Source organism: Drosophila albomicans, chromosome 3 (assembly GCF_009650485.2).
Source record: "Drosophila albomicans strain 15112-1751.03 chromosome 3, ASM965048v2, whole genome shotgun sequence".
Lineage (NCBI taxonomy): Eukaryota > Metazoa > Arthropoda > Insecta > Diptera > Drosophilidae > Drosophila > Drosophila albomicans.
In genome coordinates this window covers 41615444-41632299 of record NC_047629.2, presented here as the reverse complement: position 1 = coordinate 41632299, position 16856 = coordinate 41615444, and the positions used below count along the sequence as shown (strand labels likewise).

The following is a 16856-nucleotide window of genomic DNA, read 5'->3' as shown; positions in this document are numbered from 1 at the left end:
CTTTTTTTTCTTGTTTTGCTGCAGTTTCATGTGCCGCCGACATTGGGGCATGCATGTAAGTAGCCGCGCCCCAAACAACGAGGCGGCATGCAACACAAGCCAAACAATGGAGTTGACAACAAGAACTTGAATCGATTTCATTCTTCGGTCATATTAAACTAACTTTAAGTCGAAAGACATGCAAGATTTATGTAGCCTTCAGTATTGGCAATTCAATTATGAATTATGCCAACAATTTCATTTGACATGTTGTTGCGTGATTTAATGCCTCGGAGAGATAGATGCGTTGTCTTGTCATTGTGCCCACCACTAATTAAATACAATTGCAATGTGCTCGATTTGTTGTGCTAATGTTGTGTAATTACGGAATGTGGCGACAACGACAACGATGACAATGACAACGACTTCGACGTCGACGACGGCGGCAACATTCCAAGACGTTACTCATACGTCGCGTGTGTCAATAGAAGAGGCGACCACAGTTTGTAGCAGAAGGCAAGGGCGAGTGCGATTGGGAGTGCGAGTGCAGCATTTGTGGCATGGGGCAAGTTGGCGTCGTGTCCGCGTTTGGCATGCGCAGTGCAACAAAAAACCACAATCGCGTCTTTGTTTTGCCAGCTCCTTGTTGCTGCTGCTGTTGCTGCTGCTGTTGCTGCTGCAATTGTACATTGACACCTCATGGCTGGCTCCTTAGTTGTTTTTTGTTGGTGTTGCGTCCGCATGTTGCACTGGCAATGTACATGAAATTTATGTCGCCTAAAGTGCAACGTTGACAATGTGCGCTTGTAATTTGTTGTTGTAGTTGTTGTTGTCAGCACTTGGCCATGGCTATTTAATGATTGTGTCGTGCAAATGCCAAAGCAATAGCAAACTTGCAACGTGCAACGTGCAGCGTGCAACGCGACTGCTGTCAGCATTCTCAAATTGGTGAAAGAAACGAACGAATGAACAAAATGAAATGAAACGAAAAACAATCGCAAACAATTTTCACGCCCCGCAGCGGAAACTCTCAGCTGTTGCACTTCGATTTCAACAAGTTCAAACGGGGTGGAAAGTTCGTTGGCTGGGGCGAAAGGAGGTTCGTTGAGGGACTCTGACTCTCCATGCAAATGTCACATGCAATCATAAATGCATATCGCGCTGCTTTGAAGGAGAAGGAGTAGAAGAAGCAGGGCCAAAAAGTCAAACACTCCCCAAGGCGCCGAGCGAAACGCATGCGACTGTAATAATTTATACAAATGTCTGCGGCTTTTGACTTGCCACTTGTCACCTTTCCGCCCCATCTTAACGGCGACAGTTCAATAAAAGTTATGCGACAAACGATGTCTGATGACACAGTTTGTGTGGCAAGGAAGGATGTTGCAACTTGCCAGCCAGCCAGCCAGGTGAATGTGAACGTTGCGTAGATTGAAAAACTTTTGCCTCGTTGAAGCTGAAAATGAAATATGTTTGCAGCGTTTCACTTTTTTCCCATCCCTTTCCATTTTTGTTGGTTTTAGGTTTATTTTTTTTTTTGGGTAGGAAACGGATGCCAAATGCAAAGTTGAGCTGGCATTGGTATCGATAAGCACCTTGGAGACAACTGAAACGCTTGAGAAATGCACCACTCCTTAGCTCTTTGTAGCTGTCTCCATCTGTGACACATGATTTGGTTTCTCTCTGCGCGTTGGGATCTTAAGTTACTTTTGCTGTCAACAGTTGACGCGACTCGACAGCCAACAAAACAGACAGCGACAGTTTTCAACTCCGCCAGAGCGCATAACTTATATGAATCCTATATGGTTTATTAAATGCTTTTTCAATCTCACGATTTACACAAATAGTAAATTGAGTTGCTCAAAGTTCAGCAGCATAACTTTTTAGATAACATTGCATTTTAATGGATTGTTTTCTTTATTTGGAAATTTCTTGTTATCGAGTTTAAGAAACTGTAATCTCTGATATAAGTTTTTGGTGTTTTAAATTTCCATAATGATCGTGCTGTCTTTTTGATCAAATCTTTTGGTTTACAATTTGTGAAAAGCATGTAGTATATATCATACGAAAAATTTATTCATATTTTTCATGAAAAGTTTACGAAATAACTACAAGTCTCATTCTTTAAGAAATATACTAAATATGCACGGGTATATTTGTTAAAAAATTCTTAGTACGTATACGTTTATTTTTTAAAATTTGTATTAAATATCCGTACATTTCTTTTTAAAATAACATATCTACTAAATATAATGAAGTTAAGTTCTCGAAAAATCGGTTTCTTTGAAAAATCTACTAAATATTCATTTGTATATTTCTTTAAAAAATTACTTAAAAAAATCTACCGAATATCTATAAGTATATATGCTTAAAATATCTACTACATATATTTTTTTAAATCCACAACAATTAGCAATGTTTTTTTTTTTAATGTCCTAAATACTTACAAGTTTATTTCTTGAAATATCGACTAAATATACTAAAGTTTTTAACTTGAAAAATCTAACAGGTATACTGAAGATTATTTTTTATTTAGTTGATTTTTTATGATTATCAAAAAATTATTCTAAATTTAAATGCTTAAAAATTGATTTAAATAGTCAGAAATAGAGCTCATAAATGAATTGTATTACCTAAGGCACTTTTTATTAGTTATCTCGCCGTAACCTCAACTCAATTAACTCTGAATTTCATTTAAAAATCCGGATTGAAAACGAAATGAAAATCATTATAATTACACGTTGAGGATTTGTGTGGACTTTGAGTAAAATAAATGCCTCCAGTTAATTGCGATTCGAATTAACTTGCGCAGCGAACAGGTAATCTGTCGATACAGTCGGCGGCCAAGCTCAGGGCGCTAATCTTACAAGGCATTGCTTGGGCACGCCACATGCTGCATGCTACATGCCGCATGCCGCCTGCATTCCATTAATTAACAATTAGTGCCATCAAAGGCGCGGCGGCAACAGACAAACAGACGGACAGAAATGTCTTTGGGTTGGGGATCAAAAGGGGAAATGAAGGGGGATGTAACATTTTGATGTGCGCATCGCTTTCCGGTGCAACAAATGGTGGCAAGGATACCGGTAGCTGCATTTCATCGTATAGTACAATCATCAGTTGATAATGATGCGGCAACGCCTGTTGCCTGCTGAATTTGGTAGCAACAGCGAACAACATTGACCGTTAACAGCACAAAAAGAAAAGGAAAAGGAAAAGAAAAAGACAGGCAGCCAGGGCCAAAGATCATCGTGATCGCGGATGCGGCTGGCGGCTGGCGACTGTGGCAAGAGATCTTTTGAGTGATGTCAAAAGATGACAGCGATGACGATGACGTTGCGGCAACTTGATGACTTGTGTAATAAGTGGAAAAGAATCTTATCTAGAAACAATAACTCGTTGCCTTTCGTTGAACTTGAATTTCAGTTGCATGTTGCATGCAACAACAGCAAGCAACATTGACTTAATGATGGAGTCTCTCTTTCCCTCTCTCTCTATCTCTCTGTCTCTCTAGTAGATCGCTCTTGGCTGCTGCTGGCTGCGGCTGGTTGGTTTGCCTAGCTTAGCTTCGTTGCTTCGTTGACCAACTGCGAATGCTGTGCGCCTGTTAACTTGGCCATGAAACATTCGATGCTCTGGCAAATTTCACAACCGGCATCGGGAAATTGTGAAAGTGAGTTGAAAGACACACACAACACACACACACATACAGAGCCGGCTTGCTACGTGTTTTTCTTGTTTTCTTTTGCACCGCATCTACGCGATCTTGAGCTCAATTCTTTGTGCCATCAACCTCCTGCCTCCTCCTCTTTGAAGTGCTCAGTGTTCAGTGCTCAGTGTCTGGAACTTGTTTTCTCTCCATATTTGTGCGTGGCGTCGGCGTCGGCGTCGGCATCTTAACCGCAAATCCTTTCGGATATGAATTGAATTCATATATTATTTATGATCTGTTTATTTTTATTGTGCATGCCAGTTGGATAATGTTCATTATCCCGATTATGATTACCACAAGCAACGATGATAATAGTGATTGCAATGATGATGATGATGTTGCTCTTTGCTGCCGCTGGAAATTGTTGTTTGGGCTTAATGTAGCCCGCTCTTCTTCTTCTGTAGCATGGTGAATGTTATGCCTGTCAGAAATGAGAAAACTTCTAATTGGAATTGCTAATCAAGTTGCTGCAATTTCGGGTGATTCAGCCCGAGGAAGTGTTGCGTCCGTGTACTCACAATGCCTGATGGATTGTAAAGCTCTTTGGGGTGAGGTGGAGGTGGAGGAGGAGTGTTGTGTGGTAGGGAGAGTGATGGGGGCCACTGTTATACTTAGTACTCGAAATTGTAGGTAAATAAATTGGATAATGCTTGTGATATGTGCACATAGATAAATGTGGATAGCGCTGGCAATTGTTGTAGCTAACCGAATAGAGATGAGTTTGGGTGAGGGAAAAGCACTCAGAATACAAGATAATTAGATGTAATTGAAAAGATTTTTAAATGAGCTAAAAGAGTGCATTAGTTAAGCGGTAGGGAAATGGTTCTATAGGGAAAGAGATTAGTGAATTTTAAATAGTTTCTAAATCACTTGCAATCAGATAGATTTAAAGCTATGAAATGTTGAGTAAAATAAGCAATTAAGTAAAATGTTTATATATTGTAATTGTAATAGATATAAAAATCCTAGTTCATTGCTTATTTTGGTCAATATTTTATAACTTTAAGTCTATCTGTCGGCAAGTTATTTAAATGCAACTTATAATTAAATTCTATAGGAAGGTAAAACATAAAGTCAGAGCAACTTAATTATTTAGTTTCCTTTAGTTCTGTTGGGATAAGTAAAACTAGAATATATGCATAGATAATAATGATAATATAAAACTATGGCAAATAATGGTAAATAAATTCAGTGAATAATTTAAAAATGTTATACAAATGGAAAAATAAACTAAAGGAATTCTAAGCTGAATATAAACTTTCTATGCTAAAGAAATTGGTATTAAGTTTAGCTGAATATATTTCAGAAATAAATACAGTTTCTTTAACACTGATAATAGACCAAAATAACAATGTGTTAGTTGGGTATCAGCCAATAATATAAATTAAGTTCTCTTCACAGCGTGCTAGAAAAATTGTATTCAATCGAAATAATGAGCTTAAGGAATCCTAAGCAAGGATTTAATACAATTTTTTTGGTTTAAAGAGCTTTTCAATAAGTTTAGCTGTAATAAATACAATTTCATAGACATTTATAAGCTGAGACAAAAAAAAGAGATTTTTAGTTATCAGCCAACATTATCGTTTGAGTTAAACAACGTGTTAGTTGGGTATCAGCGCATATCTATCTCTTGCATAGTTAATCTAAGTGATAGTTGGTAGAACCCACTTTATGCATCCGCACATCAGCATTTTCCATCTGTATGGCACTTCTTAACATTGCCCCGGGGCCAAAAACAATCTGGCAACCTTGCTCTCCATTTACCAGCTTCAGCAACACGTCGGCGTCTGTCCACAGGACAGCAGAACATTGTCCGTCTGGGCAGAACCTAGCTCTATTCTTAGCGGCCAATATCCAGTTCATCCGGACAGACAGAACAGAGAACTGCGAACAACAACAACAACAACAACAACAAGAGTAACCACGACAATAACTATTACTGGAGACGGGGCGGCAGACTGAGGATTGAAGACGGAGGACGACGCCCCACACGACGATTCTCAAAGTAAATCGTTGGCAGAGAGTTTTGTGCCTTGATTGCCCCACCGCGTTGGCTGTCAAGAGAGTCGCGTTCAACCCGCTGAACCTGCTCCAGCTCACTTGCACATGGCCTTAATAGTTTTCCATGGGTGTATATGAGTATGGATGTATGTATGTGAGTGTGTGTGTGTGTATTTCACATACTACTAACAACAAACGGGGACATGGTGCTCTGTTGGTTATTACGATTATTATTGTTGTTGACATGCCGCTCGACTCTGACAGCATACAATTTAGTGGCTCTTTCCGCGTTTCCTCTCTCACTCTCTCTCTATCTGCCATTGTTCCATTCCCACAATGGCAGACAACAACACAGGCGCCTACTTAACCAAGCCAAGTTGTTGCTCGCCTTCCTTCTTCTAAGCAGCATCTAAAGTATGGGTGTCGACCTCTCTCTCTCTTTTACAAGTGGCTGTCATGTCCAGACCGTTCAGACTGTCCCCCCAGTCAAAATTCAAAGCAATTAGACCGCCAAGTGATCGGAATCACATCCCATTCTCATTCCCATCTCACGTCTTCAGATCGCATCTGGGAAACGGAGGCACACACTTCACACAGTTGACGTTTGCCTCTTCAAGTGCTGCTTTTACACTTGTCTCGCGTTCGAGGCAATCGGAAAAGCAGAATACTGAAAACTGCTTTCTAATGGCGCTTCAGTGATTTTTTAAGAGTTGCCGTTGCAGCTGAGAGTCAAGAGTTAAGAGCTTTTGTCCGGTTCAATTTTTTTTCTTATTTTAAATGCATCCAACTTACAAACTCGCATAGCAATTTATGTGTTAAACAATCTTATCCGGTAATCACTAACTGAGAACTGAGTTATTAACTTGCCACATTCCGCACAAATTCTTAAACAGGTGCTGAAAATATCCAACCAACTGTAGCAGCTGTTTCCTTTTAACTAATCTTGATCAAATTATTGGAATTTAAAGCTTGCATTTAATTTGTGAAGCAGCTAAGATTTGTGATATTGTCTTAAAGAATTGTCATGAAATTTTCAGAATATTAAGCTCACATTTAAAGCAATAAATAATGTTTGTCAAGCCTTAGATTTTTTATGAAATTTTAAAATTATTAAATTAACACTTAGTGGATTAAAAAAAGCTTAATTAAAGAATGTTAAAGAAATTATTAGATTATTAAGTTAATCATTTTTGAATTTCTCTAAACTCTCATAATTTCATTAAAATTATACAATATACTACATATATGCTAACAATATACTAACAATATACTAACGATATACTAACAATATTCTAAGTTTTTGCTAGAAATACAGTTAATAAACGCTTATTGACTTTAGCTTGGGATAATAGACAAATTTACTTATAACAATGTTAACTATATACTAACAATATACTAAGTTTATGCTAAAATTACAGTTAAGAATCTCTTACTGACTTTAGCTTCGCATGGTATATTTAAGGCAAGTCTACTTAATAATGGGTTTGTTTTAATAACTTAATAAAGCAGTCTTCATTCACAGACTGAAGCTGAAATAGGGGGCTTTGCTTCCACACAATTACCAGTGATTTTAATCTATAATTAACGATTATTAATATCGGGAATTGCATAGCAAAGAGCTTGGTTATTCTCACAATTAATCAGCTCTTCTTTGCTTAACGGGAAGATCTTTGCATGGAAAGTATCTTTTATATTGTCTTCCTTATTTCCCTTTCAGCAATTGTAAAATCTGTAATAACAACTATTTATTCTCAATCTGTTAGAAATTAACTTTTGATGTTCTCAGTTTGTTCATTTTATAAGAAATTGGTTATTCTTATAATTAAGCAGATATTTCTTTTAATCATTTTTTATCGGGAAAACTCTTTCAAATAAAGGTATTATTTTAAATACTCTTCAATACACCTCCTCTTTCAGCAGAAGCAAAATAATAACAAGTAAGAAAGCTACAGTCGAGTGTGCTTGACTTGAAGATACCAACTACCCATTTAAAAAAAAAAAACAAAAGTGTTAATTTAAAACGTCATTCATTTTTAATTATACCGAATTTATATACCAAAAAATACTAAAAGTATACCGAAAGCAATATTTGGTATAAACAAACATACCATATAGTGCAAAATATACCAGATTGTCAGCCCATACAAAAGTATTTCTTAAATAATTTCTACAATTTGTATGTGATCGTAACCAAATTTTCAGGAATTAAAAAGACTATAATTATTATTGTATATAACGACTCTAGCTTCGATTTTTATCAATTTGCGGGAACGGAAGTGAGCGTGCAAAAACATGTTATCCTAATCCTTAACGGAATATAAACTCTGTTAAGAACTACTTTGTGATATAATTAAATCGGTTATTCTATCAACTAAAAGGTATATGCTATATTAAATAAAAGTATAATAAATGTAAAATAAAAGTATTCTCACATACTTTTATGTTATCATTGATTTAGCATATTAAAATAATTAATCTTAATTTATCAGTTCATTAAAGAATTAATGAAATTGCACAGTAATAACTACTAACTCTTTTCCCTTAACTCTCTTAAAAACTAATGTCTGATGTCCTCATTTTCTTTATTTTACTAGCAACTTTGGCTAAGCTCATTTCTCAAAATTTCTCGCATTTTGGTCAAAGTAATTTATCTGCAAGCATTTATCAAGGTTTTACCAAGCAGCAGGAGCAAAAAAAAAAAAGAAATTAGGTTGCTAAAAATATTTCATTATGAAATTGATGCTGCAGAGAGACAGAACCCGAAAACATTATGAGATGTTGCTATGTGTGTGTGTGAGTGTGTGGGTGTGGTAAGTAAGTGTAAGCGTGTGTGTGTGTGCGTGTGAGAGTGTGGAATGCAATTAAAATGCGCGCTGGGTTGGATAATGCTGCTATATGCTTATATGTGCTTATACTATCTGGCACATGGCGAGCAGTTAGCATGGAAACGATAGATGAAAAAACAAAATCAAAACGGAAGCTGGCACAAAAAAAAGAGAAGAGTTAAAACTGTTTAGCGGCGCTTCCCGCGCGGCTTTAATGATAATGAAGATTATGCCAGCAAAGGACGAGGATGAGGATGGGAATGAGCATGTGTGTGTGTGGATTTATATGGAAGTGAAGCAAATGCGGATGCTGTTGATGTGCTGCTGCTGCTGGTTTGTTGCTCCCATTGTTCTTGTTGTTGTTCGTTCGTTGTATGCATAATGAAATTGTAGCTGAAGCTGAGCTGTGTGCAGCTCTCTCGTGTGTTGTTTTGGCAGTGGCAGCAAAGCTGCTTGCGGCTCCAACTCCCGACTCCAACTCGCAGCTCTGTGTGTGCCACATCTGTCCCTGTCCCTGTCCCTGTACCTGCCACAGTTGCTATGCTGGGCGAGTGCAACTTCAACTTGAAGTGGCTCTTAACGGAAAGAAGAGCGTTTCGCATTGCATGGCTCTCTCTCTTTCTGGTTGCACTGGCATTTTAGCATATTGCGAACCAGTAAAAAATGATGTAAACAAATTTCAAAGAAAACAATTTGGATAATTACATTATTTTGATGAAGAGTTACAGTTGCATGTGCATAAATAAGCTGTCGACGGTCGAGGCTGAAATGCAACGTAATCACTTTGCTCTGTGTGGTCGTATTTTATAATACGGCAACAGATAAATTTCCAAGTTGCGGCATGCCACTTAGCATGCAGGCGCTTAGCTTTGTCTTTACCTCAGAATACCTCAGAATATTTGCAATTTAGGAAATTCATCATATTTCCATAACTTTATTGCACATTTAATTTAATTGTTTTGACCCAAATTTTGATGAGCCACAATTTTGCGCTTTAGCTTCTGGCATTGATTTCTATTCAACCCCCCTCAAAAAAGGTCTTGCCACAAATTAATAACTGCCAAGCTGTGTGCCACAATTGCTGCGGGGCAACAATGTCAGATAGCATTTCCACTTGGCCAAGCTTTTTCCTGGCCAAAAACTTACACCTGCCTCTGCGCCTCAATTCAATTGCAAAAATAGTCGAATTGCTGCCCGACGGCGGCAACCATCCAATGTATTCAATTATTATTATAAGCTGGCTGCGTTGGCTGCTGGCTGCCACGCCCTTTAGCTGCCTGAACGAGCTGGGGGGCATTTTCAAATTGATTTGCCAAATGCGCAGTCGAGCCTAAGCAACAGCAACAGCAGCAGCATCAACACAAATTGCCATCAAACAGCGGCAAGAACAACATTGAGAATGGGCCAAAACAATTTTCCAGCATTTACATAATTTTCTTTTGTTGAGAAAAGCCGTTTCGAAATGTAAACTCTTTTTTCTGTTTTTTCTGTTTTTTTTTGCCTGGGCGGTCAGTCTCGTTACGCTTTTGATTTCTTCCAATGAATATCGTTAGCATTTCATTAAGAGGCGGTAATATTACCTCCGCATAGCTCGAAAAACTTCCTTTGCTTTTTTTCTTTCTCCCGTCTAAATATTTATTTTTCTAAAGCTCATAAACATGTCGTTGCATGAAGTGCTCTCCAGCTGTGTGAGAATTCTGTGGGATTCATCTGCATTATTGTTTTATATATTTGTCTCTCTGCTGCTGCAGCTGGAGCGTATTATTTCTTTTGATTGTCTTTTAATTAAGCGACATGCGCAAAATACAATAAAAATGTTAAGAACCCAAAACTGGTTTTCGCCCCAGTTTTGCGCTCTCCCTACAATTTCATTTCCTTGGGTACAACTATTTCAGTTCCCACTCTATGTCCAACGTTTTTTTTTTTTTACATCTTTTCTACCTGCTTCAGTTTGCTTCGTTTGCTTTATGGCTGTCAAATTTGTGGCTTATCAACGTTCTACTTATCTGCCTTACCTGTCGTACGTCTGTCAACAAGACGAAGACGAAGGCTCTATAATGCACTCTGAATGCAAGGGAAGTTTACCATCTGATTGCTTATCTTATGTGCTCCAAACAAAACGTGCCACAAGCCGCTTAATTGGATTCGACGATACTTGATAATGTTCTGTGGCAGTTGATAATGCAATTGAATTAGTTATAGGAAAAAAGTTATGCCTCATAAAAACTCCAACTTTAGCGCTAATGAAGTTGGGGAACTTAGAAAATAAATATTTTACGTAAATCTAATAACAATCTATTACAAACCCACGCACACACAAATATATTTTGTAATTTATTTTATGGACATTTAAACAAGTTTATTGGCCAGAAACCCAACTCCTCTGTGAGTCCACGCAAGATTCTCGCCGAGTTTCCCATGGACTGACTTCACATACGAATTGTGACATGACTTCCTTTTGGAATACAACTATCGAGTCACGCTGTTGACATAACTTCAGCTCATTTCTGTGACACGACAACTTTACAACTTGTTGTTGTTGTGGTTGCTGTTGTTGTACCTTGCAGTCATTTGCCTTAATTCGTCTGTCCAAATTGCTATTTATATGCATCGCCCTCGCTTTTAATTTGTGCTGCAAATCACGAGTCTCCCCACAGCTATAACCCAGACTCGATTCTCTCTCTCTCTCTCTCTGTCTCTGTTGTGCTATTCATATCCTACGTAGAAGACCCAGACTAAAGGCTAAAGTCTGCGGCCAAATCGCCAAACAAAATCAACAGGTGGCGCACATATTTCAACATGAAGTTGCCCAAGCAGGCAAAACCGACCGAAATATCAATAAAAATGCCATTTGTTGCGATTGCTCCATGCCACGAAAACGAACTGAGCACTGCAACCTCCGCCGCCACATAGATAATTTTCATGGTTGCAAGTTTAGTTGGTTTTTGCCATACCCTCGCAGCAAGTTTAATAAGTTCTTTACGACGTTGAAACGGCGCCAAGTTCAATCTAAATCCAAGCGATTCCGGCAAGATTCTTCAATTAAATCCATATAAAATATTACTTTAATCATAGTTAATTAAATTGTTGGGGAAAGCGATTTGCTGCGAGTATTTATTTTATTGATCAACTTAAAAATGATTCCAAAGAAATGTTCTTTAATCGGAGAAATAATAAAGGAACACGGTTAAAGTTAAGTGAAGAGCTAATAAAAGATAATAAATAAAGCTAAAAAAAATTAAATTAAATTATTCTTTAATTATTTTTTAATATTATTAGAACTGTCTTTATAACACATAAAATAAATTTACATTGAACTAATGCAATAAGAAATCAAATGGAAATATTAGAAAATACTATGAAATCCCTTAAAATTATGTGCATCGAAATTCTAAAAATGTGTGTTTGGAATATTTTCTAAATATCCAAATTAATATTTTTTAGGAGCATTTTAATGCTTTATAATTGGAAATATGAAATGTAATACACTTTTATTGCAATTTGATGACTTTAAAATTTACAAATATTTGTCAAAGTGCCAAAAAATTTTATTTTTTACTTTAAATTAAACTCATTTTTGTTTGAGAGAAAACTGAAATATTTAAAAAATATTTTATATAATCTGTAAATTGAAAATTTTAAAATTTAGATATTTTTTCAAATTTATTTATTTCATTAGTTAACTTGAATCAAAATTATATAAATGGTAAAAATGGTTGAGTTTTTAGCAAATTTGAAAATTTTTAATTAAATATTAAAATAAATTATTAATTCATTTTATATTTCAAAATTTTATTAATTATTTTTTTAATGTTTCACAATAATGAAAATATAATATATTATTTATTTATACATATAACATATCATATATATTTCACAAATTTTAAAATGGCTTTTAAGTAATAAAATAAACTATTTGTTCATGCTATATTTTTAAATTCTATAAAGTTACATTTTTAAATATTTCACAACTATTAAAATGATTATTTAATTATTAAACAAAATTTCATGCCAATCATAAATATTGTTTACTTAGAAAATTAATATTTATTTCTTATATGTACTTGAAAAACTCAGTTTATTATTCCATCTCAAACTTGTTAGCTTGTTTTAAGTGTATGTTTAGCTGCGGTTTAGTGGTAAATTTGATTCGTTCTTGGTGTTTTTTCATTGCTTGCATTGCATTTAATTTATTGGCAACACTTTGGCTCGGCTGCTGCATTTAAACGACAAGTGTTGCAAATAAAAAGGCAAAATTAAAGCGGTGCAAATTAGAGAAAAAAATCGGCAACCAGGCGACGTCAACACCGGAGGGGCCCAAAGTGCCAGCAGCCGGACTAAAAACTTGTTTGCAGCTAAAAAACTATTAAAAAAAAGAGTGCTGCGATTGCAGGCCACGCTTTGTTGTCGTTGTCGTTGCTGTTGTTGTTGAAGCAAGTGGCTTTTGGTACGGTCGTCGCTTAATAAAGGCAACAAGGGCGAGAGCGGACGCAGTCTCAGTGGGGTTAGAGCCAACGCCAAAGGCCAAAAGTGTTGGCAACACAAACAAACAAAAAAGCGCTGCTCCTGCTGCTGATGTTGCTGTTGCTGGTTGCTGCCGGTTGCTGTGGCTGCACAACAGCAACATGTGTAGTTGTTGCCGTTCTCTCTGTGTGTGTGTGTGTTTGTAAAAAGCCCAAAATGAAGACATGAGCCAGCAACAACAACGATGACGACCTTCTTTTGTAAACGCGCTACATAATTGCAAGAGCTGAAGCTGTTGCTGCTGCTGTAGCTGTTGCTGTTGCTATAGTTGAAACTGTAGCTGTTGCTGCTGTTGCCAGAGCTAACGAGTTGGGGTGCGGGCTTTGGCAACAAGGCTTGAGAATTGCCTCTTGCCACTGACAGTTGAGAAATTAGAACGGTTTTTGGTTCTTTCAAATCACATGCACGTGCGTCAAGTCAAGTCAACTCTCTGCCTCCTCACTCTGTATAATTGGCGACTGTTCTGCAGGTGTGTGAGCTACGAGTTGCCAAAGGTGTTTGCCTGTTGTTGTCTAAGGTCGGCAATCAGTTGGCCCAGTCAATCATAAAACCCTGTCAAAGTTGTGCTTAATTAAGGCTACACAATTGCTGTTGAATAATGTTCCCCTATTTCAACCGTTGTTCTTACCTCTTGTTATACCCGCTATCCATGAGATAAAATAGCATTATATTATTCATGAATCCTGATCAGCGTCAACAACTGATATGATATGGCCATGTCCGTCTGTCAGTCTGTAGAAGTTATTTAGAAAATACTTTTGTATGGAAAAAACGCCAACTGCAATTGGGTTTTTTTTTTTATTTGACTGAAAATCTGGTATGTTTTGTATTCTATGATATATTTTTTGAATTATGGTATATACCAAATGTAGCATATGGTATATTTTAAAGTTTTGTCAGCATATTAGCTGATTTGGGTGACAATCTGGAATATTTTTCTTAACACTATGGTATAGTACAATAGCGATCTACCAAATATATCCTTCGGTATATTTAAGTATTTTTACAGTACGTTGAATCTATACCAGATTTTGTACTCTATGGTGTATTTTGAATGTTTTACAATATCTATATACCAAATATAGCTTTCGGTACACTTAAGTATTTTTGCGGTATATTTTCGGTATATTTTTGGAATATGTTTTTAATTAATGTGGGAAGCAGGTATCTCATAGTTGAGCATACTCGACTGTAGATTTCTTACTTGTTTTTATTTTCACAAATCGTTGTTGTCATGTTTTTGTTTTTTTTATACCAACTGAAGAGTCGCTTGTCTCTTGTCTTGGCTTTTGTTTCTCGGACACTCTGCGTAGGTGGACACTTGGTACATGCAGCACACACACACTGCGTGATTGCCGCTTGTTGTAGCCATTGATTATTGCCTTGCGACGCATATAAATCGCAGTGCTTAAATCTCCAGCTAAACTTGTAAATTAAAAACCTTAATGAGTCTGCACGAATCGCGGCGCATGCTGTGTTTGCTTTTGTGTAATTTATGCGCCTCTTTTGGGGCATTTAAAATGTTTTTTAACTAAATTTGTTGCAGCTGAGACTTGACTTGCGTTGTCTCTTGTGCAATAAGTAGATAATAAGCTGCTGCTGCTGCTCTGTGTGAAATCAAGTTGCATTCCTAAATTTGCTGCCATCGGCAATAGTTGTTGTTGTCGCAGTTGTTGTTGCTGCTGTTGTTGCAGTTGCAATCAATTGCAGCTGCAGCTAGCTGAGAGAGCTACAAGTGGCAGGCTAGCGTGTCAGCTGACACGTTTTTAATTTCCAAGCAATTAGTTTTCTTTGATTTTTTTACTTTATTCTCTGCAATTCCAATCACAGGCCAAACGAAGCTCACATGCGAAGGAGCTAGTCGAAGCAAGCCAAGTTTGTCTGGGGACTCAAGAGGATTGCGATTGTAGGCGGAGGGGGAGCAGCTACCCGCATTGTCGATTACCTTAAAATGATTACTTTTTTGCTAATTAATGCGCTGTGAATTTTCTCACGCTTGCGAAGCCACAACACACACACTCACTGGACATAAAACTTGTTTGCTTCTTTTGCATTCTGGCCAGAGCACAATAAACTGTAACAGCTAAGAGTTCAGTTCTCTCTCTCTGCTTTTTTTTTCTTTCTTTGACTTCCTCAATAACTATATAAGTAATTTGCATAAGTTGTGTATGTCAAGTTGATTAATTTAAATGGCTTGTTAGCTCTGCACACACGCGATTAGATGATCGTGTTTGAATAATTACACCTAATACTTTAATTATACCAACCTTATACTATTGAAGAATTTAGTTTTATGTCTTTCAACTATATCCGCTTTGGCAATCGTCAACAGCAACAGGTTTCCCTCAAATCGTTGTGGTGAATTGGCTCCAAATGTTCATTAATCAAACGTTTCTGTTTTGCTCTTAGCTTTGCGCGCTTTTAGAAATTCCATTTAAAACATATTTTGTAAATATTTTATTTGCACTTTTGGAACACTTGACGCACTGGTGGGGAAAACTTTTTAAATGATTTACACACAAAACCACAACGACTATTCAAATGTATTACGAAATGGACTTGGTCGCAGCTGCACCTATAAGTCTCCTCAAGAGGCAGCTCAGCAATGCACACAAAACAAAGACAACGGAGGAGCAACTTTTTTTTTTGTTTTTTTTTTTGTTGACGACACCGACGATTTATTCACTTGGTTCCACGTTTTTGATTCGAATTCCGACTCCGATTCCGTGCAGCGACGTTCGCTTCCGCTGGCTAAGCGTAAACGACTAAAAACGGCCACATAAATTTCAATAGGCCAGGCAGCAGCCAGGCAGTCAGCCAGCCAGGCAGTCACACAGCCAGCAGCCGCTCAAAAGCCAGCAGACACAGTCAGCAGCTGACGTCGACGCCGCACAGTGGGCTAAGAGTGTTATTTATGGGTTTTAATGTTTGAGATATTTGAATGTGTTGAAAAAAATATTGATAGTATATCAAAATTTGACTTTTTACTTCTTATTGATTATTAAACTGAATAAAATAAATATGTGGCAGATATGTTATAAGAAATGTGTAAACTTTTTCATTTTAATGGTACTTTTTTTAATAATTTAAGTTTTGTATTGAGGAATTTTTTTTAGTTTACTAGATTATTGATTTATGATACTACATCTTTATTTAAAAATATATATTGATTCTAATACTAAATTTCAACAAAAATTGTGTTATTTCTTTCTTAGGAATGAATTGAATAAGATCATAACTTTTTTGGGTGATAAATACTTTTCCATGTGAATAAAGATTTTAATCAACAATTTTTGGTTTTTTGTATGCATGGAATTTGGAACTTAAACTTTAACATTTTTATTTATACTATCTACATATTTTAAAAAAGTTATAAATATTTTGGGTCTTTTCTCTCTAATACTAGAATATAGAATTCTGTTCTTTAGAAAATATCTAAGTTATCCAAAATCATTTATTTTTATATAAAACATTAAACTTCAATAAAAATTAATTTTCTATTTAGGAATTCACGATCTATAGTCATCAAATATGAATGAATATAAAAGAATATCCAAGTTTTTAAAAACATTTATTTCAAAAGTACTATATAAATTTAAATTGTTTATTCTCTTTTATGTTGCCGAATGCGCAAGCCGAAGTCAGCATATTTTGCTGTTTATTTACTTATGCTATCGCTGCTGTGTTTTTTAAGGCCATTATCTCATGATGTTGCTCCACTGTCTTGTCAACAACCAGTTTCCTTCCATTCACATGGATATTGTTTGTGGAACCTAAGTGAAGCCTCACTCACGCTGCTTCACTATGGTCCAGCCGAC

General features: G+C 36.5%; 2 protein-coding genes across 2 annotated transcripts in view; one reads left to right on the top strand and one right to left on the bottom strand.

The window, feature by feature from the left end:
* Window positions 1-15819, bottom strand: part of LOC117571287 (EGFR adapter protein) — a 28503-nt gene extending 12684 nt beyond the window's left edge. Inside the window, exon 1 of the mRNA XM_052004515.1 lies at window positions 15306-15819. The gene's annotated coding sequence lies outside the window, so the exon portion shown is untranslated. The remainder of the gene's footprint in view (window positions 1-15305) is intronic.
* The window catches only part of LOC117571626 (EGFR adapter protein), a 135854-nt gene that overhangs the window by 10309 nt on the left and 108689 nt on the right, over window positions 1-16856 (top strand). The window lies entirely within an intron of this gene.